Genomic DNA, 27,373 nt, shown 5'->3' with positions numbered 1-27,373 from the left:
AGGTCTCGCGTAGACAGCGCTTGCGCTATCGCAAGACCTATAGTAAACACAATATGTAAGGTAATTTTTCCTGTTGCTTGCCATTGGTTGATTCTGGCATTGGTTGGTCTTCTTATCTGGCTTATGGTTGGCTTTTGATGCAAAGCCTCATGTCCGTTTTGCCTCCGTTTCGCAGGAAGCAGCAACGACCAACTACTGTCTAGTTCCGCTGCTGGCTGTTATCTATTCATTTAGGAACTACTTGTTTCACTTTGCCACCAGGACACCTAGCACAGCGTTGGTTATTTAGCCTTCAAAAGTTATTTATAATTTCCCGTCGCATTGTCGTGCCGGCTGCATCCTGTTTGTCACACGCTCTAAGTGAACATTTGTCCTCATATCAGTATTACTATTTTGGTTATGTAGCTTTCAAACGTCCACCATGCACGCCAAGTCACCAAAGCTGCATACTGTTCCTCGAACGCTCTAGGTGAACGTTGAGATTTTTCCTCATATCAGTACGATAGAAAACGGCACTCACATCTGGTCTGTGAGAAGGTATTTTTAAATGTATTTATTTGTCTCCTGTTTTTCCATCTTGTGTGCCTCTGCCCCCACCTCCCTTTGGGACCAGACACCCCCTCTCTCCCTGCGTCATGTGTGAGCCGCCAACCAATCCCCCCTGATGGGCGCGCGTGGGGGGGGGGGACTGGGGCGAGGGGAGTTAGGGAGCTTTAGTGCCACAGCGGCTTCTCACAAAATTTAATTCGTGGCCCATTTCAGCTCCGGTTATTATTTCGTCTCACCCGGTCCTCATTCACATTGATTAGCAGAATTTATTTTCTGTCCATGCATGATTATTCCGTAGATTGAAATCAGTCTGCACTGTCGAACAGAGACACTTTTGCACAGAGGTAATAAAGTCTGAGATAAAACGAAACACAAGAGTTTTATTATCTGAGAGAGGAGAGGCGCTGGCGGTGCTGGGACGTGTGTTTAATGTAACCGTGTCGCACCGTGGGTCTGCGGACTGGGACTAAGCGGGTCAGGTGTAGGGCAAAGCATTAGTCAGGCTGCGAGTTTTGAGGAGGGGAGTATTCTTGCGCACCAGTTTTCTAAACTGAATGAGCATGGCCCATGTCCCAGGCCACTGCTATAGGTCGTTTACGGAGATGGCAAGCTTCATCATAATGTAGGGCACCACTCTCTGCTTCCCCCAATGGATGAGCACCTTGTGCTATTGTGAGACAGCTTGAGGTTTGGGTGGCTCTTCAATGTAATGTCAGGGTCCATTTGTTTAGCAGTAAGGTCAGGTTTGCCAATCGTGCTCGAACTTTGTGATTTTTTCCTCGTTTGTAAATTCCTTTGTATTAGGGCTCGGGGACAGAAGTTAAAAAAGTGGAACTGTCCTGGGAAATCTTACACGTCTGGTCACTCTGCCCCACCCCCATATTCCACCTTATCTTGCTTCCATTTCCTCCGTATTATCTACAAGAGCATCCTTCGTCATTCTCAACCTACCTTTCTTTACTAATACATGTCCCTCTGCCTACTCTGAATCTTTGTTCAAAATCTGAGTTTCTTCTTCTTGTACCTCACCTTCTCTGTGCACATCCTCCGATCTCCTCTTTCTCTCTTCTTGCTGCTAGGATTTGAAGCTCTCTCCTTTTTGTTCCAGCTGCCCTCTCATTGTCTTCTTTTTGTTCTGCTCTGAATAGGAACATTGAATGGATTTATGAACAGGTAATTGTAAATCAATCCGAGTGAAGTCTATTTGCCTGCTAGAGCAATCCCTATGGGCCCGATTCACAGAATGAACTTAAGACTCAATCCTAAACTTACTACTATTTTGGTATTCACAGAATGCACTTACTACTTTTGGCATTCACAGAATGCACTTACTACTTTTGGTATTCACAGAATAAACTTACTACTTTTGGTATTCACAGAAGTTAGGATTTTGTCTTAAGTCTGTCTTAAGTCTGTCTTAAGTTTGTCTTAAGTCTGTCTTAAGACAAACTTAAGACAAAATCCTAACTTCTGTGAATACCAAAAGTAGTAAGTTCATTCTGTGAATGCCAAAAGTAGTAAGTGTATTCTGTGAATGCCAAAAGTAGTAAGTGCATTCTGTGAATACCAAAATAGTAGTACATTTAGGATTGAGTCTTACGTTCATTCTGTGAATCGGGCCCAACATGCTTAAAGTAACCTTTTTTAGGTGTGTGTGTCATTTTGACACCACCACTTGGTAGAACTCTAAGATGGTAGCCTATCATTCATGGCTCTGAAACCTTTTTCACAATTTTAGGCCTGGCATTAGTCAAGAGCATTTGGTTTAGATGAAAATATATTTATTTTATACTTCCTTATATGGGCTTTCAGTCAACTTTATTCCTGCATTGTGTTAACGTGTCATTCACACTTCAGTTCTTCCCACCATAGCATACAACATGGGGTGCTGGGCCAGCCCACTTTAGCTATAGGGTTAGCTCTCTGCTCTTACATAATGTGAATTTTCACACAAAAGTAGCCCCATTGCAGTGTTTTACCAAAACCATTCAAACCCGTTAGCAAAGCCAAAAGTTCGCAGTCACTGACAGAAATTTTTTTTACAACCATACTCTTTCTTACCCAACATTCTATTATTAAAAGGTTGCAAAAAATCGTTCCTTGCCGTAATAATACACACTTATTAGTAAGTGATACAGAAGTGGTTATTAGTAGTAATTACCCACCTGGACAGATACAGCTGACATTGTCACAGTGCATGCATATCACGTTTACATCAAGCTTGGTAATATAAAAAACAAGAAAAACCTGTTAGAAAATCATAGTTTATCTTTTGAGCACTTGTGAAGTGATAAGGTGAGTGTCATTTTTCCAAAATGGCATTGGCATCAAGGATTTAAGCTCTAGCTAGCTCCCAGCCAGGATGACACTTGAATAAAGGTGGTGCTGATGGCCCTTTAATTGGGGCATTTATGGTGGGCCCAGATGGAATTGAAAATAAAAGCCCTGCCTCAGACCCTGCAGGCTCTGAACGCAAAGCATGCAAAGAGCAGGTGCCAGTGAATGTGAACCTGTCTACAAATTGCAGAAAGACACATTCAGCACATTTAGGTAGTCAGATCCTAGATCCAACACAAAGAATATCGTCCCTAATCCTGTGCGGTGTGTTCGAAACACAGGAGACCCACAAATAACAAACATTGGCAAAGCCAATAGTTCTTGCCTATGGACGACCTGTTGGCTTTGGCAATCGGTGTGGTGGTGAACGGAAGATTAGGTGGGGTTGGGGGTGGTGAACATGAGACCAGGTGGGGGTTATGAATGGGAGAGCAGGTGGGTGTGGTTAACAGGACTGATAAAAAAAGAGTTATGACGCAACCAGCGCTGGTTGCTTCATAGCGCTTTTTAGGTCGAGCCTAGCAGCAGCGCTCATGTGCTACTAGCTCTGCGAGACTGCTGTAGTAAAGTATGGGAGAGAAGCCACGCCCACTCCCCTCCCCTATTTTTCATTGACTTGTGTCATTAGCTTGTGTCATTGTCTTTCGTAAATGCTGCTTTTGGATTTGTTAATAGACTTATTGGTCCCTCCTTAGTACAGCCTTGTCTTTATTTGTAACTTCCCACTTTAACCCTGCATTATCTTGTGTCTGTTTCAACCCCCCCCTTCCCTCCCCCCCCCCAAAGTAAAAAGGATTTAGACATGATTAGCAAATTAAGTCATGTAAATTCCAGGTAGCACATAATTGTGTGCTAATGGGCTGAAGCTGACAACAGCACATCTGTGTTACATGTCATCTGTACTAAAGCCACCTGAGGGGTTGTTTTTTCAAAAGCCTGTTTTATTAACAACAACAACAGAACTACCAATACCCTACCACCACCACCAATACCAACAATTCAACAAATACCACCACCAATACCAACAATACCACAATTACCACCACCACCAATACAATACTACCAATACCACTCCCACCAATACCAATCCCACCACCACCACCAATCCCACCACCACCAATACCACCAACACTACCACCACCACTACCAATACCACCACCTCAAATACCAATACCACCACCTTAGCGCCTCTCGCTCACTAGTAATAGCAGGGGCACAGTACAAGGCTGGAGCTGCATGCCATGCCTGCCATAATGCACAGCCCGCCCTGCATCAGGAGGAGAAGCCAATGCCACACTGCACACTCAAATTACATAGAGGGCAGGAAATAGCCCCCAACCCCTCCTCCTCTTCCTCCTGGGCCATGACAGTGTAATCCCAGAGCGAAAGGTGTTGGAGCACTTTAGTGTTGATAGGCTCGGATCATATGTAACTCCCACTTCACACTTTGAGTCTGTGTAATTTACAACACTGACACATGTTCTTCCCTGCACTGTTTATCACTACTTTGGAGACGTCACAGGACTGTCTCTTCCTCTGATATTTACAATCTAACAAGCGGTCGAGAAAGCCCTTTATTGCAGTGCAATAGGTTTTGCATTTATGAGAGTATAAGCTATTAGTATTGTAAATGACAATGCCTTTTATGTTTTAAAACCCAAAACATAAATAAAAGGCATTGTCATTTACAATGCCAATAGCTCAAACTCATGTGAATGCAATACCTATTGCATTGCAAATGCTTGTTTGGCTCTGTAGTTCATGATCATTGCTTTACTGAGCACCCTTTTATGAACAGGGAGCCAATGCAAGTTTCATAGTTGACACAAGATGGGCTGATGCTTAGGTATAGTGAGTAGGATACGAGCAGCCATGATCTGAACTAACTGAATCAGATGGTCAGAATATTAAGGTAAACCTAAATAAACAGAGGTAATCACACCACTAATTATAGAGTTAGGGTAGGTGCAAGGTAGCAAATCCAGGATCTTCTGCGTGACTTCAAGAAAAGTAAAAAACGGAGACCCCTGAAATCTGCGATTTAAAAGACAGATCATTATCAGATTGGAAGTCACGCCTCCTAGTCTTCTTAGAAGTAATGGAAAACTGTTTTAGTTCAGCTGACCACCAGATCGAAAACCAGACAGTACTTGGATGGCCACACCCATTTAGCTGTAGTCGATAGACAATCTTTAAAACACCTTTGGATGTTGGGACTCTGTTTCGAGATTTATACCACAAGCTGTGTGTCATCCGCATACAACTCTATAGAAAGACCGAACAATTGTCCAATGTGTGCTAAAGGAGCAATGTAGATGTTAAAGAACATGGGACTAACACCTGATCCTTATAGCACACCTATCTGCGTCTTCATGGCTGCCGATGCAAATGGCCCCAGCATCACAGGCTGAGATCGGTTCGACAGAAAATAATGCAGCCATTTAAGTGCCATTTCACATATTCCCACAGCATATACATGCTCTAGCAAGGTAGCATGGGAGATGGTGGTGGATGCTGCAGAAAGTTCCAATAGGACCAGAGAGGCTCTACCACCATTGTCTAAGACAGAATGTGCATGTTCAGAGATGACTAACTGCCATTTCAGTATTGTGCAATCAAGGCCGAGCTTTAGAATATTTGGCGGGCAAGGATCACTGGGAGAACGAGAAGGACAGGATAGTGCTAAAACATTATTATCCTCTATAGTGATAGGAGCAAAATCAACACATCATACATTTCACCCCTTTGTAATACCATACTACATCATAACAAATTGCACTTCATAAATAGTTTTGTTAATTGTATTTAGCATGACGTAGCCAATTCTTCCTGGTGTTGTGGAAACAACACAACAATACCTGGAGGAAGGGTATATTAACAATGAAAAGGCTTACATAGATCCCACCACTGCAGTTTGGAAGGGGTGGTGCAACTGTGGTCCAAAACCTATCCCTTCCTAAACAAAATTAAAGGATTAAATATAGCATATTAAGAGGAACTACTTAGAAAAAGGAACAATGTTTTAAGAAGCCTACTGAACTTAGTCAGATTTGTCTACGCCTGAACTACTTAGGAGAGGGAATTCCATTTTAATCCTGCCAAAGCTGAAAACGCTTTGCCTCCATAAGAGACACCTCTTGTTGGGACCTGAAGTAGAATCTGCTGAGCACAACTGGATACTGCTTCCAGATGTGGACCTATTGAATTTGGCTGCCCAGAATACTGATCTGTTGGCATAGACAGCCTTGTGGGTGACTGTCATAACCTTGATGGTGGACCCATGTTTAATTGGAAGCCAGTGTGAAGATCATGTCCTAATCTGACAGCCACGTTGTGGACTAGTTGAAGACAGTTTACTATAGCACGCGAATGGTAAAATAACATCATATCACACCATGTTATATAGCACCAAAACTGAACCGACAACATGCTGTCGAACAATATATCAGGGTTTCAAATGCAAACACCCCACACAACAGCATTGCACACTGCTCCATCACACCAAACACGACCCCGCCATTGAAAACATACCACTCATAACACCAAAACGCCATGCCACAATTAACTTCATCTTAAAAAAGCACATCATATCATACCACAGAATATTACATGTTATGCCGTCAATTTCACGTCACACTGCATGATACACATCACACCAAATCCCAGTACATCCCATCTACAATACCATACCACACCAATCTAAACAGCATTAGTTTTAATGGACAGGACATAGTGATAAGCTCTCTGCAAGATGAAAATAAAAGATCACACCACTGCAAATCAAAACATATCGCGTATATAGGGTAAAACACGGACACACTCTCTGCTCTGATGGGTAGAGAGAAAACAGCCCTGATCACGACACTACACATGAAGATTGGACCTGTCTGTTGGGGACTTACTAATTGTGGGGCAATGCCAGCTGAACATTGATTCTGTTAAAGTCGCTGTGTTTCCTTGGGAATGATTGTAGAATATGGCTGGATCTAATAAGGCCTAGAGGAGATTTAGGGTATGGGAGCCACGTGCATTTAATGGTATTATGTGACATAGGAAAGTTGGACGAGCAGTGTTGCAAACATGTAAACCAATCAATATCCGGATAAACGAATTGATATTTTGTGTTACAAATCAATACAATGGTTTGTTCAGCTAATAAACGATATACAGTGAACATCAGAAGACATCTTTGAAAAGTTACAAAGAAAATAAACTTCATGATATTTGCGTCTTCCGAAGAACACAAATATTACATTAAAGACAACATCATCGAGGGTTCTTTTTTAATGACTTTCCTGAAATGGAAAACCACACAAGCAGAGAGAGAGAGAGAGAAGCTCACTCACATAAAATAAAGGTGCACTGTTATTCTGCGAATATGAATAGCTGACAATGCTGCCTTACTAAAGTTCTAGCCATGCTAAATAAACAATGTTGAATTAAGCATTATTTTTTATTAGTAAACACTTGCCTAGAGTACCTTGGTTCATTTTATATTAAAGGTCTAACTGATTGATGTATTGGCCAAATAGCTTAGAACCGGTAGAAGAATATTGAGTAAGCCTATATTACACCCATGAACCGGTGGTGCTAGGCCAGACTAGATGTGAAAAATCACTAGATCACTTTGGGACCACTGGTGGATGTCACCGGTCCACGAGGAAAGATACACCCTTCAAACCTCACCATTACACAGTAAACATCAGTCTAACTACTACAGAGAATCTGAAGAGAATGGCAAGTACTACACGCCCAATTATGGAGCCACAGTACAAAATTCATTTCCAGCACTGGATACCCTCACCGGTTGGAGACCAGTTGCGAGACAGGCAAATCAATGGAGTAAATCACAATGAGAATTTTAGCTGTGTGGGGGGGGGGGGGGCAGTAAATGCATGGAGAATGAGAACAAAATAATATGGCCATCAACATAGCCTCAATAACTGAAGAATAGGGAGGCCTTTCATAGAGTGAACCATCAGTAGACTGAGAAATCCACTCAAGGCCAAGGGACAGTTAAAAATATTAGACATTATGGTTATTAAAAAATCACAACATTAATTTTTAGTGCACCTAAGCCCGTTCCAGATGTTACACCTTATGCATGTTGGTTTAGAAAGTTCGGTGAATTACACAAACATGTGTAAATTACAATTTAGTCAAAAAGTATGCCAATCATTATTTATAGCTGCCTTTGTAAAACGGGGCCTCTGTATTGCCTTGGCCTGCTTTGAAGAAATACTTTTTTGAGAAACAATACCTCCTACTAATACAAATGGCCAGATTACAAGTGGCCAAGAAAAATTCATGTTACTTTGGTGACCAAAAATGACCACTTGTGCGATAGTTCAAGGCTCGGGAAAGTAATGGGAATTAAAGGTTTTTGGTGAATAAAATGCAGAAATAGATGTTTCCATAACAGCTTCTGCCTGGTTTTCTGTGCTCTTTCACAGTGTTATGAAGTCAGGGGGCAGGGTCTTCATGCAATCTCGAGCCACTCAGGTAGGATGTAAGTTCTCTATTATAGACTTGTAGCCCGCTACCAAGAGCTATACAGTTTGTTAAAGGCCCTGAACCAGAGTTCTAGGCCCGAGCCACAGGCAAGACCCTATAACGAAGGAGAGGGCATTTAGCAACCTGTATAGATCAATGCAGCAGGCTATATGGCTTTTAGCGGATATCCAAGCTGAGCATCTCGCATAACTTTTAATAACTCCTCTTTGATATCTTGATAAAATAGTACATAGGCCTCACTAGGTATCCTATCAGGACCTGCAGCTTCTCCATTTGCGAGGCTTTTCACTGCTTTTTCCAACTCTTCCTCTGTAATCATGTCTTCTAGCCACTGTGCCTCTATAGGGTCTATCCTTTTTAAACCCTCTTCTAGCATTACTACCCAATCTGATCCATCGCCATCAGGTCCTTTCTGTTGGTCATATAACTCTGAATAAAATTGTTGGAAAATCTTAAGTATTTCTTGTGGGTCCGAATGAGCCACCCCAGCAGAATCCAACATTTGAGCAATGTTTCTGGTTGATTCTTTTATTCGTAATTGGGCCGCTAATTTTTTTCCCAATTGCCTCACCATATTCATATTTTTCCATCTTAGATGTAAGAAATCTCCTTGCATTTTCTACGGACCACAATCCTAGTACTTTCGCCCTATCCTTTGCCACGGTGTCCTCCAGTATAGTTAAATCGCTCCCCCCGTTAACTATCCCCTGCATCAATAATGTTTCAGATTGACTTAGTTGCAGATATAGTCTATCTAACTTCCTTTGATTCTTACAAGAAAAACTGATACATTCTCCCCGAAATCCAGCTTTAAAAGTATCCCAAATTATGGCCTGCGAGGTAGATCCCTTATTTTCTTCAAAAAATAATTTGATCCACTTCCTTATGTGAGCTCTAAAATCACTATTAACTACCAGCTTCCTATCAAATGTAAAATTAAATTGTCTAGATTTGATTAAGGCCGTGCCTATCTCAAATACTATCGGAGAATGATCTGATGAAATCCTGGGGTATACAGTGATTACCTCTCCTTGTATTACAGAAACAGGGGCAAAAAAATTAATTGAGTCTAACCAGTTTTTTGTGGGGATAGGAATAAAACGTATATCCGCTGTCCTGTGGTCTTATATACCCCCAGACATCCACCAACCCGTGGTCCTGCACTAGGTTTGTTAATGCCTTATATACTTTTGGCTTACGGCCCTTATACTTGGCAAACCCATCTTTCAAAGAGCTATTAGTCAAATTGATATTCATATCCCCACAAATCAATACAGGCTGAGGCCAAGTAGCTAATTCCAAATTTATCTCAGCTAAAGCTTCTGGATCATCTAAATTAGCACCATAAATATTACATAGCGTCAGTTTTTTACCTTCCACGTTAAATTCAGCAATTGCCCATCTTCCTTTTTTATCAGCCAATACTCTACCTGATACTACATTATTACCCTTACACATAATGGCCACACCCCGTATCAAGCTAGATTGTCCTGTAGTAGTCACTAATGAAAATCCAAGTTCTTTTAGAACACCTCTATTTGACCAGGGTATATGAGTTTCCCGCAAACATAATATATGTGGTGCAATATATCTTAATTCAGCTGCAACTTTCTGTCTTTTTATCACTTTGTTTAGCCCTGAAACATTTAAAGAGCAGATTTTTAATCGTTTAGAAGCCATTTATCTTTTAATTTAATTCTTCCATAGTTAACAGAGACATATTCTTCCCCTCCAGCCATGAAGGTCCATACAAAAAAAATAAACATAATAAATCATACCAATCAGAAATATTGAAGTGCTGGCTACTTAAAACAGCAACAAAGTCAAAAAATTCATAAATATCATTCTCTGTGCGCAGTTTGCTGTATTCAAGAACATTTTCCCCCCTTTTTCCCCCGCGCCCCCCCAGTGTGCCTCCCCTGCACCCCCCCCCCCACCAAAGTGTCCCCCTCCTCCCCCCCAACCCTTAACTGAGGCTTTAGGACTTATGGTCCTGTTGATGTGAGCTTGCCCCCATCTTCCTGCCTTCGCCCGCGAGCATATTATTCACATTAATTTAAACTAAAGATTAAGACTTAAGCGTCTGCAACCGATAAGTGGCATTTGAAAATAACATTAAAACTAACAAAGAGTACCTGAGTCATAAGCCAGTGAGAAAAAACCAAACCCAGTATATGCTCATTTCAGTTAAATTACATAATTACATTGTATCCAAGAAGGCCTTAGCTGCCAGTGCCGTCATGAAATAATGGGTGCGCTCTCTTTATACAACTTTCATTTTGGCAGGGAACATCAAATAGTCTTGAGCCCCCTTAGATTGAAAGTCTGATATAAGTTGTCGAAACTGCCATTTCAGATCCACAGTTTGTTTACAAAGATCAGGACGCACAAAAAACTCACAGTCAAGAGCTTTAATCTTCCTATCTGGGCGTGCTTTAGTAAATATTTCCTCTTGCACCAAAAAGCTATTGAATGCCACTAATATAGCTCTTCGTTTTTGGTTGCGGTGATCCTGATGATTTGCTCTGGTGTAAAAAGGGAAGCAATGTGCTCTTTCAACTTCCCGCTCCCAATCCCATCTTGTGGACTCCAGAAATGATTTTTTCAAAAGCTCTATAATGAACCTTCGAGGATCTGAGCCCTCCTTTCCTTCTGGAATTTGTAAAAACCGCAGGTTATTTCTTCGAGAGCGATTCTCTAAATCATTAACTTTCCAGTTAATATCATCTTTATTGGCAAGCTGTGTTGCCAATGCCTTCTTCTGTTGCGTTACCTCATCTTCCAGCATAGAAATGCGCACTTCAGCTTCGGTTGCTCTCTCCAAAAATTCGGAATGTGACTTAGTCAAGCGTCTAACAGAGTTTTGAAGTTTTTTACATGAATTCTGGACTCTCAAGCTGTCCTGTCTATGTTCATCTCTATGCAACATCATAGTCTTTTATATAAGATCAAGTGAGATTTCTTCAGTTTGCTCTTTTCCTGAAAAAGATGCTCCCATTATGCAGCCGTTATTTCCTTCCATAATTTCTCCCTCCTGCGTTAAGCGCAGTCTGCGAACTGTGCGACTATCCACAAACTCAGACCCTTGATCTTCAGCTTCAAAGCTACTGTGTAAACTTCCTTCAGCCATGCTCATGTGCGTAGCATATTGCTGTGCAAGATCTTCAGTGGATGACACAGAGTGCTCGGACAGAGAGTAAAAATCAACTGAGTCTGTGCTCTCTATGTACTTAGCCTGTGTAGAGGTTGAAGTTAAATTTTCATTTCGAATCACCCCCACCTCTGACTCATTTTCCTGCATTTCTATCCCATTCCCCTCAGTCTCTTCCTCTTCATCTGGTTCAGTCAGATGGGCGCCGTTAGGTATCTCTACCTCTTGTCTCCTTCCTTCCGAGCTATCTGGGAGTGCTTCCAACCCCAACCCATTTTCAACCCGCTCAATTAAAGCCTCTACAGTCTCAATAGGAACAGTGTCTTTAACATGGTCTATAGTCAAAATGGATTTAGCGGATTTCGAAACCTCCTTGTTCTTCATCGAAAAAATAGCTCAGGAATACCTTTAGTAGTCTTGGAAGCCTCCAGCGCCGCGTTCTCCTTCAATCAAGAAGTGCCTTTCCCGGTTCTATCTGGCTCTTTGACATGAATCTCCCTGCGAGTCGTATTCTTCGTTACACTCGCTACGTTAGATGTCACAGCGGGAGCGGGAGCTCGGGTTGGAGTTGCCGCACTGTCCGCGACCAAATTTTGTGATAATTCCGGCCACCCTGTATCTCGGGTCCGGTGGCCCCTTGGCCGCGTCCTCTCCGACCCTTGGGAGGCATTCTGAAGCAGCACGCTGACTTTCCGGCAAGAACGCTGGTATCCGCAGTCGGGCCGCACCAGGTGTGTCGTCTAGCGAGAACCGCCCACAGCCTCCACCGCAGCTGCAGCAAACTCCGCGGTCCAGTTCCAACCAGCACCGCAACCAAAGGTGAGCACACTAGCATTGGTGTTAGGGTTATGGAAAATAATTTCCTCCTATTTCTCACAGATACTGGATTCCGGCTCGTAACATAAGCAGCTCCGGCGGTTTATACCATGCGTCCGCCCCAGTATCGGCAGTTAGATGCTTGATGCCCGCGAGGTCCGGCAGGAGCAGCTTGCTCACGCGACCGATGCGGTCGCCATCTTGCCTCCTCGTGGTCAGCATTCTAGTACATCATTCATTCTCACCATTCCACTTTCAGCTTTCCAGGCACCAGCTCAGACGCACAGGGAATAGGGACACACAGGATACGGCATAGTATGAAAAATAAAAACTTGGAATTCTGATGGGCCAAGCAACTCCTTTTACTGAGCTCATCAGAACTTATAGCCATAATGTATAAAACGTTTTGAACTCTGAGACCAATTTAGAACAACAAGATCCATATTATTGTACTATAATGGTATTTTCAATATAAAGACTCAACAAGTATGTTACTCTAAACAAACGTGCAAATGGCTTTTGCTCCTATTTTTGTGCAACTACTATGAACATAGCACTAACAACACTTCCTCGAGTTTAGCACTTAGGTTTACTACAAGCTAAACTATGGCAGTCAAACTGAATGCTTAATGTGGGGGGTTGCTGGACTTGTGGGCACTAATATCATTTGCACACATTCTTGCTCATTGTTTTTCAATAAAATGATAACACGAGGACTTAACTCAGCAGTCACCTGGTGAAAATATTATCTATGCTTACGAGCTTTTGAGCCCAGTTTTTGCACTTATATCCTTAGCTGAGCCCTTAAGCTCCAGTTTGAGTTTTGTCACTTCTGTACTGGCAGTGCTGGTACTCATATTTAATTGGTTCTGTCGGGTAGTCCTACCCGACAGAACCAATTGTTTGTTTAACTACCAATACCCAGGTTCTGAGGGACACAGGGTTACCCCTTTTTGTTAAAAGGTGCTCATATTTAACCCCACACTATTGAGCAACTTTATATTGGCATTTCAAATACTGATTGGTTGTGTTTGCATGAACACCGGCAGAGGAGGTGAAACTGCAAAGCACTTCAATATGGCCGCGAAGGTTGCCGCCAGTTAGAGGACACCAAATTAACCACAGAAGTATTGCATATGGCCAAATTGCATGGGCATTATGGCAGCAAAAATCCCGCAACCATCCCTGTACTCTTGTAAACTCTGGAAATACCTGAAGGGATCATCAGAGATAGGGAGGCAAAAAGAGAGAAGGAAGCGGAGGGAGGGTGAAAGCGGGAGAGGCAGTGAAAGAGACATAGAGAATGAAAGCGATGTCGAGATCAAGAGACAGAAAGAAGGAGGTAGTGCACCCCACTGAGATATGTATGGATAATTATTTTTTAAAAACCAAGAACTAGATCCAGTGAAATATAGGGATTAGGGCATAGGAGGAGAAAAGCAAAATAAAAGGGGAAACTGAACCCTCCTCCCCAGCCCGGGAGCATGCAAATGAATATACCCCACACTCAGAGCTCTGGACTGTACGTCTTTTTACTCAGCATACCGTCCCATTCTGTTCTTTGATTGCATCATAACCGTTAATAACCACTCCCAGCAAATTATGTACTTACTCTATTTAGTCTGCCCAGAAGTGCAAAGGTCCTAGTACACATAGCCTCACAATACTGCATCTCCTCCTTTGTTAATTAAAAAGTACAAACAACAGTTACATTATATTTCTTCAATGAGTCGTTGGGGTGCTCACATTAGTTGGCTAGATCGAGTGACATGAAGTTGTTGAGATGCATTCTGTTCAGGCACTGACGATACAGGTTCTGATGCTTGATCTGGACTGTCTGGCTGGATGGCCTCATTTGTAGGTCCAGGAGCTGATGATCGCAGAAGTAGGTGCTTAAAAAGTGACGAGTCCCATGTGATGGACTGTCCATAACAATGTGCAGTCCTTTGTGCGTCACAACTCTTAAAAGATTGACAGCAAATGGAGTGTCTGTTTTCTGCTTTCGCTCCTGCCTGGTTAGGACTAAGTCATCCTCACTGAAAGCTGTTACTTAGGATCTCCAACACCTATCGGTGTATGTCTTCACTTTGTACTTTCGAGCAGTGTCGGTGACACAAACCTCTGTCAGCACTCAAGGATTGCTCTACTGTTCATTGTGGCAGTTTGGTTCTGATGGTTCTCCTAAATAGCAAGGTGGTTTAACTTTCACCCATGGTGGAGTGAGGAGTTGAGCGATAAGCACAAGGGCTTGACTCAGGACTAGGTTTAATGTTAATACCCTCCAGGAATGCTTGCTGAATTATCCTTTTGGGTGTACTCATAAGCCGTTCCACAACACCAATTGCTTGGAGCCACAGCGGTGTACTCTTACGATGCATGATATTCATTTGGACTGGGAACTCTATGAACTCTTTGCTGTTGAACAGCAGACCATTGACAGATTGGAGAATGGTGGGGTTACAAAATGCTACAAATATGTTGTCCAGCCGCTCAATGACCTTGTAATGGGTTGGTTATGACAAGTCCTCTACCAAAGGGAAGCATGAATATTCATCAATAACTACCAGGAAACAATGTCATTTTTCTAGGGGCCCTATGAAATCAACTGCAATCCCTTCCCAAGCCTTTGTAGGAAGGTCAGGCATGGTCAATGGATGTTACATTACTTTGGAGGGAAAGGCAGTTGCAAAGATGACACTCTCTTAGTTCCCTCTCAAATCGCTTGTCTAAGCCTGGTAACAACACTTTGTCTATTAGGGTTCTTCTGGTAGCTACAATGCCACGATGTCCTTCATGGGCTAGTTCAATGACCTGTTGTTTTAGGCTCTCAGGTATGACAATTCTTGAGCCTCTCAATCCAACACCTTTCATTGAAACTCAATATTGTCAGCAAGACGTTGAACACCCCTTCTCCAGGATAGAGGTAGAATGATGTCTTTGAGGATATGCATGTTCTTGTCAGCATTAGTGGCCTCAATAATCTGTTTGATTGATGTGGCCCATGGTGTACTGGATTTCACAATGAAGCTGATGTACTCCTCAGCTATCTTGGATTGCGAACTGTTATGATATACGATACTTGTAAAACATAATCAGCAGGGTTCTGTGCTTTACCTGGCTTCTGTACAATTTTATAAATGTACTCTTGCAGTCTCAGATTCCACCTCTCAATACGAGGGGGCATCTTAGCTTTCCAATTTCCAAAGATGGTTGGCAGCACTTGGTGGTCTGTAATGATAGTGAAACATTTTCCATACAGAAACACATGAAAATGTTCGGAAGCCCACACTACAGCCAGACTCTCCTTCTCTGGCTGAGAATAGGCATATTCGGTGTCATACTGGCTCCGACTGGCATAGGCCACAATGTGTCTCTGAGCATTCATATAACCATTATGTTGAGCAAGGATTATTATCTTTGGTGTTTATTTTCCCTCTCGGAATTTAAAGACAGATCAAGAACATTTTTTGTTTATGGGAATGTCTATCTATCGAGCTTGTATTACTTCCAGATGGCTGGATGTTGATCCACCAACTTTTGAACTATGGCTGGGAAAGCTGCTAAATGTTTATAGAATGGATAAAGCAGTTTATAAATTGAAAGGACTCAAAAAGAAGACTTTTGGTCGGAAGCTATGGTCACCAATTGATAATTGGATTTAAAGTGTATAACGGTTGCTTTTTGTAAAGAATTATGTTGGATTTCTCATTTTTGTTTTATCCTTGTATGTATTACCTCTGCCAGAAAATAATAAAAAAAAAAAAAAAAAAAAAGAGCAAGGATTGTGCCCAGCTCCACCGGGCTCACATCCAGTCTGTAGTTTGCGGTTGTAGTAGGTCTTCTCGATTGCATTCTCAATTGCATGTTTTATTTTTTTGAAGCTTTGATCACATTCAACAGACCATTAGAACGAAATATTTCTTTCAATGGGTAACTTACAGTAGCGAATTCACAAATGTGCCTTGAGCAATATCTGGCCATGCCTAAAAAGAATTTCAGTATGGTGACAAGTAGGTGACAACGCTTTCACCTTATCGGGAGTCATTCCCCATCAGAAAATATGTGTCCAAAGAATGTGAGTTTGATTTTGTGAAACTCACACTTTGCTGCATTCAGAGTGAGACCCGCATCAGCAAGTAACTGGCACACTTGTGTGAGAGCCTTGTCATGTTCCTTTTTGCGTTGCTCCAAATGCCAGTATACCCTCACTGTCATTAAAAGCATTTGTGACAGGTTGAGTTATGTGATGTATAACACCCTGAAATATTTCTGCAGCCGACAACACTCTAAAACTCAACCTTTTGTATCTGAACAAACCAACATGAGTTGCAAAAAGTAATGATGTACCTGCATTTCTATTTCAACTCGAGTTGATGATATCCCTTGTTAAGGTCGAGACGGGAGAAAACTTTGGCACCATTCAGTTGCATGATCATGTTCGCTATGCGTGGACCAGGATGTCTTTCTCTCTTGATTGCTTTGTTGGCCTGGTGCATATAAATAAATACATATGTGCACTGCACCCACACAGTCCTTTTTGGCACCACCAAGCTCTCAAGGGTGCCATGCTTCAACAGTGAGTTTAGTTCTTTCTCAACAGCTTCTTGCAAGTGGAAAGCAAATTTGCTGTGCCGCTGGGCAACAGGGCGAATGTCCTCATTTATGTGAAGTCGCTCTTTCATTGTCTTGAGCCTGCCCAGGCAGTGAAATAACGATGGGAACTGACTCAAAACTTCAGGCTGAGTGTGGATTTTGTAATTGATAGATATCAGTCCCATGTCAGCAGCGGTGGCAAAACTGAGAAGGCGAGCACTGGACGAAGCTTATTGAAGAACAAGAATTGGCACTTGTACTGATACTGCTCTATTTTTCAAAGTTGCTATGACTGACATTTGACTCTGCAATGGTTTAGAAGTGGCCCACATATATACTTTTATATATGACGGGTTGAGAAGTGGCACAGGAGATAGGCTGTTGAACGTTTCGACTGGCATGATGTTAATTGATGCACCACTGTCTATAATGAAGGTTATGGGGCAACCGTTGACCTTTATTGTAATCCCGGGGCAATATCCAAATGAGTTTTGGTGTTTCGTTTGGTGGTTTGTTTTTGTCATTGGTTCTTCCCTGCAAGCAGCCAGACCTACATGTGCATGTCGTTCATTGGTTGATACCATCAGCATACATCCATCTTCCTCACTAGTGGTCAATAATGACATTGACAAGCCCCTGTAGGATGCATTTGATGAGAATCAGCTTTGGTTTCTACTTGTCGTAACTGAGGCTGTCTTTTTGCTTTGTAGGCTTGGCAAGAAGGCTTCTGGAACTTTCTGGCATTGATCTTCTCTTCTCGCTGTGACATAGTTAGCTTTGCAAACCATTATGAAGTGGTACTCCCTACTACAGCCTTTGCATGTTTGTCCTATGGCTGGATATTTGCCTTCATGTGAAAATGAAAATCCACATCGAAAACACAACCTTTTCTTTTTTCTGGACAATGACTTACATATGTCTACTCTGGGTATTTGTTCTTACTTTTCATGACCAACGGTGATTCATTTTTCTCCGTTCTAGCTTCCATGTTAGCGGCTTGTCAATCCGCTCTTTCTTTGGCCCTAGGGGCCATTAGTACTTTCTCTAGGCCGAGCGCCTCTCTCAACATAAGTCTTCCGTAGGAGTCTGAAAGACAGCCATCAAGAGCTCTGAGCCGTATGGCTTCTTCTTCATTAAATTCACTAAACTTGCAGTGTTTGATAAGCAATTCTTTCAACAAACTCATCCATCGTTTCAGCAGCTTGCTGTCGCGCTTGGTTGCAAATGTACCTTTTATAGTCGATGTTCGGCATCAGATTGAACTTGGCTTCCAAAGCTTCCTTGATTTGATGGTATGATACTTCCTAAACTTGTGATATTTTCTTCAGCACTTCTTTTATCCAGTCACAGGCAAGGCTCTTCAGGTACTTAATGATTTTCTTATCATCTACTTCTTCTGGGGCATCTATGAAATAATTGAATGTCTCAATCAATGCTGTCCATCTGGCGTCCTAATTCTGCACCTTCGCCGTGTCAAATCATGGTGGTGGTCCTAGAAACGCAGCTGCATTGTATTTTGCGCTCTTTTCTACTACCGTTGAGCGTATATGCTGTTCAGGTGACGGCAGCTGTACTTCTGGCCCAGTACTTCCAGCAAGCCCTGGATGTATAGTTGTACTTGGGTCATCACGCCTAATCAAAGGTCGTAAGACGCCATCTTCTTTTTTGACGGTAAGTGACAGTTTCATCTCTGTATTTGTTCATTACTGCTTTCAGCAGTCTGCATCGTACCTGGTTGTGGCTGCTTTAAGCATTTTGCTTTGTAACAATGATGGTTCTGTGTTAGATTGTGGTGCAGTATCTCTTTTCTTGGCCTTCCAAGTGCGTTTCTGGTTGAATTCCACACAACAACAACTTCAAACTGCTTCATCGACATTGGGCGCATGTGGCACAAAAAGCAGTTTGCTGGAACATTGCAAACTTCCAGGGAGAGTAGTCTTGTTTCTTCGGGGCACAGATCCCGCACTCATCGCCATTTGTAGCAACCTCCCAGGAGCATACAAATAAATATGCCACACACTGAAATCTGGATTGTATGTCTTTATTCCTCAGCATACCATCTGTTTCTGTTCTCCGATTGCATCATACCTATTAATAACCACACCATACCACCTCCCAGCAAGTTACATACTTCCTCCATTGAGTCCACCCAGAACCACAAGGGGTTTAGCACACATGGGGGCATATTTACAAGCCCATATCGCCACAGGAACCTCACTTTAAATGATTTTCCTGTGGCGATGTGGGCTTCGCCTTATTTACAAGGCAGCGTTAAGCCACTTAACATGGCTTAACACTGCCTTGTAAATAAGACTCCCTTTCACGCTATACTTAGCGTGAAGGGGGGGCAATGGGTGTTGTAGTGGGCGCTCCACCACAACAGTCATTGATTTTGATGCTGCCCCATATTTACAAGGCCAGCATAACCTCATAGGAGCGTCGAACGTTCAGCGCCCAGTGCTGAACGTTCGAAATACGAATGCTGGCCCATCGGCCAACGGTTGTGCGCAGCACTGGCAAGGTAGTGCTCGTGACGACCGTTGGCCGACGGGGCAGTGCCGAAATTAAGACCAGGTAAAACCTAGCTAAACAGGCGCAACGAGGAGAAATATTTAATTTCTCCTCATTTTTTGCTGTTTCTATGAGTGCTGCGCTGTGCAGCACACATAGATACAGCAAAGGTCCATTGATTATAAAAATTATAAAATGTACAAAAGAAATTCAAATGAGGTTTTGCAATGTGTGCTGCATTAAGCAGCACACATTGAAGTTTAAAAATGCCATTTCAGATTGTTTATGTGCAGGAAGGAACACTTTCCTGCATATAAAAAATCTTCCCCTACAACGCAGGCACCCTTGCACTATGGTGCAGGGTGTCTGTGTTGGCGCTAAGCAGCTAAAATTAGAGCCAACGCAGGGGGAAATGCAGGTCTGCACCGTATCCTTGTAAATATGGTGCAGTCCTGCGTTTTGGAAGTAGTGGAGTGCGACATTAACGCCACACTCCGCCACTTCCTAGTAAATATGCCCCACAGTATCCAACACTACAGAAACGTCATTCACTTCTTAAAATATATATGGAGGCACCAAACTGGTCTTTGATTGACTGGAAAAGGTGTTCTTTATTAAAATGACAAATAATGAACGCTCATTGATGATTTGTTGTTGTAACTTGATTGCATGTATACAGCTCCTCGTACCTTTGAATAAGCGCTAGAGTGCATCATTGGACTAGTAGCAGGCTAGTTGGGTAGTGCTTAGTAAGAAGAGTGTTGACTTGTAGTGTGTTTTAAGTGTGAAGTGAGTGCCCACCATGTTGCTCTTAGCAGCTGCTCTGTATAATCCGAGGAGTGACCAGTTTAATTGAAAGGCTAGACATCCACTACATACAGCGAGCCCTGGTAAATGATTACAAGATTACACCCAGTAGGGGTGAGTACAACTCAGAAGCCCAGACAGGTAAAGTTTAGTATGGGTAAACGTATCTGGGAGCAGCAGAGAAATTATCCATAGAAGTGAGACATTTACAGACTGCATGATAATGATTTTTTTTGCTTGCGGCTCCTATAAGTTATACAATACAATATAGACCCGAGTACACCACCCACCAACTCAGTGACTCAGGCGTTGATCTTTGAAGTAACCCGGCCTCTGAAAGGAAGGCGCTCTGGCCCTCCACTGCTCAAGTCTCGAGCACTTCCTGCCTCATTAACAGAGAGAGCCCCTGCTGTGACTAGGGAAGAGACTCTTGTAGCAAAGGAAGCACGGCTTCCCCCGATAGAAAACATATCTGTCGAGGGCTCATGGCTGTCCCTTTGTGTCCCGAGCAAGCCTCGTCAGGCTGAAACCAACCGGGCTAAAAGGAAGCCTTCCAGTGCGTTACTGGGCGTGGCTCCTGCATCCTTTGCACAGTTTGTAATGAGTTCACTTTAGGCCTTGCCCATATAAAGAAACACTTAGACTACATTTTGGGGAAGCTTTGTGAACCGCTATGAGCACAGGTCTAGTTCCACCATAATTAGGTTATTCTTCTCAGGCATCCGTTTGGAGAAAAAGCGTTGAGATGGTAAAGTTTTTCTTATAAGTTTTTTTAAAATTATTTAATTGTGAAGTTAAGCTATCACATGGCATAGAAAATGTATTCTTTTTCCAACTCTTTGAATTGTGCTGTAAATAATAGTACTTATTAATATTTCTTTTGACGTTTTTATTTATCTCCTCTGTGTTTCTTAATAATGAGAATAAAGCTAACATGCCTCCTGAGAAGAATCTACTTGGAGGCAGAAGTGTAAGGAAAGGATAAGGCCTTTAAAAGCTTTGTCATTAGATATGATGACATGCCTGCACATTAATTATGAAATAACTGCCATAGAAGCGAGCGCCTTGTAGCCAAAGGGACTAGAGCAGAAATGAGTGTACCAAGCTAAGCATGAATTATCACTCAAATATCAGTTTTAAATATACTGTGCAAATACTCTAATTTTGTCCTCAACCATTAACTTCGGATTTCCTGAAAAAACGAATTTTCTTCACAACAAAAGTTTGTTCATATTTGGAAATACTTTCCTTTCGCCTAAATACCAGCTTTCCATTTTAATATATGTACAAGATTGGACCACAAAGAGTAGCTTGTCATTTTCATCAAGTACTCCTATCTATTACTGCCATACATAGAAATAATCTACCACTAACATATGCCAGGATGCACATTATATGATAGTTGGAGCTGCCAAATGTCCTGGATCTCGACCAGGATGTCCATTAGAAGTCATGGGTAGATACCATAAATCAGAAATCACCCCAGCTGCATTGAATGGTAACTGTAATATCAAGGATGCTTCCAGTATGCCAAGGATAACCACCTTATACCAGGACCACCATTTTACCAGGGATGGACACCACAATATGTAGGTTGGGCACCAAATACCATAGCGCACTACCTTATGACAGTACTACCACAATGCCTTGAGTACCTGCAATTTGCCGAAAATGATACCTTAGTTCAGGGACTCCACGATGCCTACAAGATCCAGAATATGGAATGAACACCCACAATTTATAAGACCAACTTGCTGAAAACCCATAAAAATTCCTAGATTCCTAATAAGATTCGAAGGCAGGCCTCTTTTTCCAAGGCCGATATAATGACTAGAATGCCCACAGTATAAAAAGGAAAGCCATCATATTTCTATAATTCTCAAAATATGCCAAAGAAGGTCACATTATGTCAGGGACACCATGATACCTGGAAGGCATACCTCAATTTCTTGCAGAATCAATGTCACCTGAATCTACACTTCATCTCCTCCATTTTCCACATCATAATTTTCCTCTGGTTTCTTTCTCTCTCTTTTAAATCCATCTTGTTCTACCTTCCTTAATTTCTTTCTTTCTTTCTTTCTCTCTTTCTCTCTTTCTCTCTTTCTCTCTTTCTCTCTTTCTTTCTTTCTCTCGTTCTTTCTTTCTTTCTTTCTTTCGCTCTAAGGTTTTTGTGAGTATTCACAAACATTTCTATGACCCATTTCCTCTTTGGAAAGATGTGAAGATTTGCTCATGTCAACTGTAGCAGTATGCAGTTGCATTAAAGCAAAACAATGTCCTCATTTCCTCATGCGCAATTGTACACTGTATATAACTATAAATACTAAAATGGTGGCACATAAACGTAGACGAAAATGCATGATAATTTATCAAGAGTACTGCATGAAAGATGTAGGTGTTGCAGTTTTCTATGATAACTCTTGGAAATCTTTGTGAAAATGAGACATCCAAGAAACAGAGATTCAAATTCCCTTGAGAATCAGACTTACTGCTCCTGATTAACAAATATTTCACTATGACTTCGTCTAGTAGTTCTTCTAGCTTAACTCTAAATTCCAAGAGCCTGCCAGGAGCAAGTCAGGAATATACCTGTCATATTCATAGAATTGAACAGTAAACCAAAAGAGCTACTATCGGTAGTTACATCTATTCAGAGCAAAATTCTTGTGCATTGGCCCACAGTCTTTATCTGTTATTTGTTTCTTGTTTGCTTCTGTTTCTTTCCTTTTTCTCTCCCTTTCTTTTCTCTGTATTTTTATGTAGTGCTTTCTCCTTTCCTTCCTGCCACTGTTCATTTCTTACTTTCTTGTGATTTATCTCCTTATTCTTTTTAGGTCTCGCCTGATACAGCGAGACATTTAGTGGCTGGATTTTAAAAGTGCTACCCACAGCTTTTGCCGGCCACCAGCTTGCTGTTATGCGCACAAGGGCTCGCGACATGCCTCTCCTTCTTTCGCGCACACCACTCGCGTTTCTTTTAGCGCGTGCGTGCACACACAACTCCCGGGCTCTGTTCCTCGCGCGGGTTTTAAAAGTGCTACCCACAGCCGGCCACCAGCTTGCTGTTACACGCACAAGCGCGCGCAAAGTGTACAGATAGTATTCAGCTGATCCCATGTGCCTCTCTGTCCTGTTCTCCTTCTTTGCTCCCCTCCTTCTACCCACCTACAACCCGCCCCTAGCATTCAGCTGATCCCATGTGCCTCTCTGTCCGGTTCTCCTTCTTTGCGCCCCTCCCTCTCCCCACGCACAACCCACCCTTTACCTTCTTTACTCCTCCCACCTGTCTCTGTTCCCTCCCCTTTCTTTTCTTTGCTTCCGTCCATCTGTCTCCTCATTCCCCTCCCACAGTTTCTCTGTGACACTCGTGCTCTCATTTCTCCTGCACCTTGGCTCCTGCCCTCTATGTCTCACCTTTGGCTTCTCCCGTCTTTCCCTCCTATGCCCTCCTTGCTACCAGTTCCAGCGCCGACGGACCTTGCGCTCGTTCTTCTCGCGTGTCCTGTCTGCCGTCGTCCAGCTTTACGTTACGTTACGTTAAAATTATTTATACCGCGCACTTTCACCAACGGTTTCATGGCGCTCTTGACAAGTACAGTGATCAAGGGTGAGGGGGTTATTCGTAAGCAGACTGGAATAGCAGGGTTTTTAGTAGTCTGCGAAAGCAGTCGTAACTGGGACATAAACGAAATGTGGGTGGCAGGGAGTTCCAAGTGGAGGGGGCCAGAACAGAGAAACTCAAACCACCGTGCTTTTTGCGTTTGAATTTGGGGACCACGAAGAGATGTTGAGAGATGCTGAGCGAAGAGTTCTGAGGGGGATGTGGCGTGCCAAGACAGATGAGATGAAGGCAGGGGCTGCATCGGAGAGGGCCTTGAAAACTCAGCATGCCAGCTTGAAGGTGCAGCGCTTGGAGACAGGGAGCCAATGAAGACTACGGAGAAGGGGAGTGACATGCTGATGTTTAGGCTGGCGGAAGATCAGGCGGGCAGCCTGATTCTGCACCAGCTGCAGCCGGTGGAGGTGGCATGCGGGGATCCCCACATACAGCATGTTGGCGTAGTCGAGCCTGGAGGTGATGAGAGCGATGATGACTTGAATCAGGGCATCCCTGGTGAGAAACCTGCTGATTTTGCGAATCCGCCTAAGATGGAAAAAACAGGATGAGGTGACTGAGTTGATGTGTGGTCTCATCGAGAGGTCTTCAGAAATAATCACCCCCAGACTCTTCACTGTGCTCACTGGAGTGGGTGCCGTCCCCAGGGATGTTGGCCAGAAGGTGGTATTCCACGGATTAGTGGGGCCCCCCACAAGTACGAGCTCAGTTTTTGTGGGGTTCAATTTTAGTTGGCTGTGATACATCCACTCTGCGATGGTCAGCATGATGGACTGAAAATTGAAACATGAAGAAGGAAAGGAATCAATGGGAAAAATTAACTGAAGATCGTCCGCATAGTTGAAAATTGTGACCGGGGAATTGCGGAGGGAAGCTAATAGGGGTTGCAGATACAAATTAAATAGAAGGGGGGATAGTGCAGAACCCTGTGGGACACCACAGGTGAGGGATGTGTAAGGTGCAGAAAAGGTGGACAAGTGGACAGCTTGTGAACGCTGGGCGAGGAATGATCTGAGCCAGTCAAGGGCCACCCCCTGGATGCCGGAATTATGGACACGGTCGAACAGGATGGCATGATCGACCATGTCGAATGCTGCAGAGAGGTCTAAAAGGACAAGGGCCTGAGAGATGTTTTGGTCGGCACCTTTCCTGAGGGCGTCCATGACTGCTACTATGACCGCCTAAGTGGAATGGAGGGGTCTGAAACCAGCTTGTTGGGGGTCCAGGAAGGAGGATTTCTCTATAAAGGAACTCAGGCAGCGGGTGACATAAGTCTCCAAGATCTTTCCTAAGTAAGGGGGGAGGGAGATGGGTCGATAATTACTTAGGATTGTGGGGTCCGTGTTGGATTTTTTTAAGATGGGTAGAACGGCTGCTTGTTTGAAAGAGCGAGGGACCTCCCCAGTACAAGAGAGTTATTAAGCAATGCGAGTGGGGGGTCCGGACAAGCAAGAAAGGCTTCTCTCAAGATCTGAGGGGGGCAGCAGTCGTTAGGAGACCCTGAGCTAACTTTGAGAAGGAGAGAGGAGAATTCTGATAGGGAGATTGGAGGAAACTCCGTCAGGATGCTGGTGTTCCTGGGGGGAAGGGGAGGAGGAAAAGGGGATGCAGGGGTCGGGATATTGTTTTTTATGGTTATGATTTTATCGATAAAGTAAGAGTTTAAAGAGTCGCACAGGGGTTGGGTTGGCTGGGATTGGAGGGTGACCCTATCAGGCAGGGAAAGCTCGTTGACAATTGAGATGATCTCCTTGGTTTTGTTGTTAGAGTCCATTATTTTTTGAGAAAAGTAGGCCGTTTTAGCTGTCAGAATCGATTTTTTTATAAGACTTTAGAGAGTCAGCATAGACGAGTTTGAGCTGCGGGTCGTAGTTGCGGCGCCAACGGCGTTCAGCTTGCCGCAGAGCAAGTTTATCCGCTTTGAGTTGGTCCGTGAACCACCGTTGTGCGTCGTGAGGGCGCTTAGCTTTGATTTTTTTAAAAGGGGCAACTTTGTTGCTTGCAAGACGTAGCCATTCATCAAGATGATCAGCCTGATCCCCTAGCGAGTTCGATGACGTGGGTGCAGTGGAGGCCAGTATGGCATGAAAGTCAGGCAGATTTGCCCTTTTCCAGTTACGAGCCAAGAGATTCTTAGCAAGGGGGGGGGGCACAAAGTATGAAGATGCAGTTGAAAGGAGATGAGGCTGTGATCGGACCAGGAGCAGGGGAGGACAGCGGGAGGGGAGATGTCAAGATTGGACGTCCATACTTGGTCAAGGATATGGCCTTTGTGGTGGGTAGGGGTGTGGACGTGCTGGGAAAAGTTCATGCTAGTTAAGAGGTCGGTGAATTCCGAAGAGGATTGGCTTTCATGGGCAGCAGAAGGCCAGTAATTGAAGTCGCCAATAACCAAGATATTGGCATGATTGATCGCAAGTTGAGCGATAGAATCGCTGAAAAGTTGGGGGAAGAGAGGCATATATTCAGGGGGCCTGTAGACGATAACACAAATAAAGGACGACTTAGCAGAAGAAAATTTAAGAGCTAAGCATTCAGTTTTAGAAATAGATGTCACGGTGACCTCAGAGAATTTATGTTCAGAGCAGATGATAGCCGCCACCCCGCCGCCCGTCTTCCCAGCGGGCCGGTTGGCTTGCATAATGTAGTATCCCGTAGGGATTGCTGCGAGGATGTCAGGGGCTGAGTCCTTGGTAATCCAGGTTTCGGCTAGGAGAAGGATATCGATGGTGCTCTGATGCAACAGTTGAAATATCTCAAGCTGGTGGCGAATGAGGGAACGGGTATTAAGGTAGTAGATGAGTAAGGAGGCGGAAGTCGGCGACAGTGCAGGGGAAGGGGCTTTGGGGGGGTCGTGAAGGGATTCAAGTGCAGGGATATCGGATGGAACAAGAAGGCCACATTCCTGAGCCGCCCTAACAGAGCGGGCGGGAATAGGCCCTGAGGATTTAAGTCTCAGCAGGTCGGTAGAGGAGTAAGAATAAGATTGGGCATTACGACTAGGCCCTGGGCCTGGTCGGCCGCGGACGGGCGCAGACGGGCTTGACTTGTGCGCGACTTTGGCGCGAAGTCGGCGCTCCCGCTGCGCTCGTCCGCTGCGCTTCCTCTATACCGCCATTAAATACGAAAGGTGAGGGAGCACTAGACCGCTAACCTGCGAAGATTCCGTGCAGGGCGGAAGTGGTGTCACGAGCAGGAAGTGACGCTCCTCAAGCTGACCCTCCGCACAAACGGCACAAAGCCGGGGCGGAACGGGGCCACGAGCGAATGGAAATGCAGGTGAGAAGAACTTAGAGGTGTTGCAAAGACAATGTGCAAATTACAATTTAAAATGCTTTTTCAAGCGTGCTATTAAAATCAGCAGCGAAATAAAAATTTTACAGCAGCATCCACAACAACACATAACCGCAGCCTAGATCGCCGCGTTTGTCAATGGGGCTGGGAGCTGGAGGCGAGAACTTACTTCCAGTCTCTCA

Source organism: Lissotriton vulgaris, chromosome 4_1 (assembly GCF_964263255.1).
Source record: "Lissotriton vulgaris chromosome 4_1, aLisVul1.2, whole genome shotgun sequence".
Classification (NCBI taxonomy): domain Eukaryota; kingdom Metazoa; phylum Chordata; class Amphibia; order Caudata; family Salamandridae; genus Lissotriton; species Lissotriton vulgaris.
Note: the sequence above shows the minus strand (reverse complement) of the source record.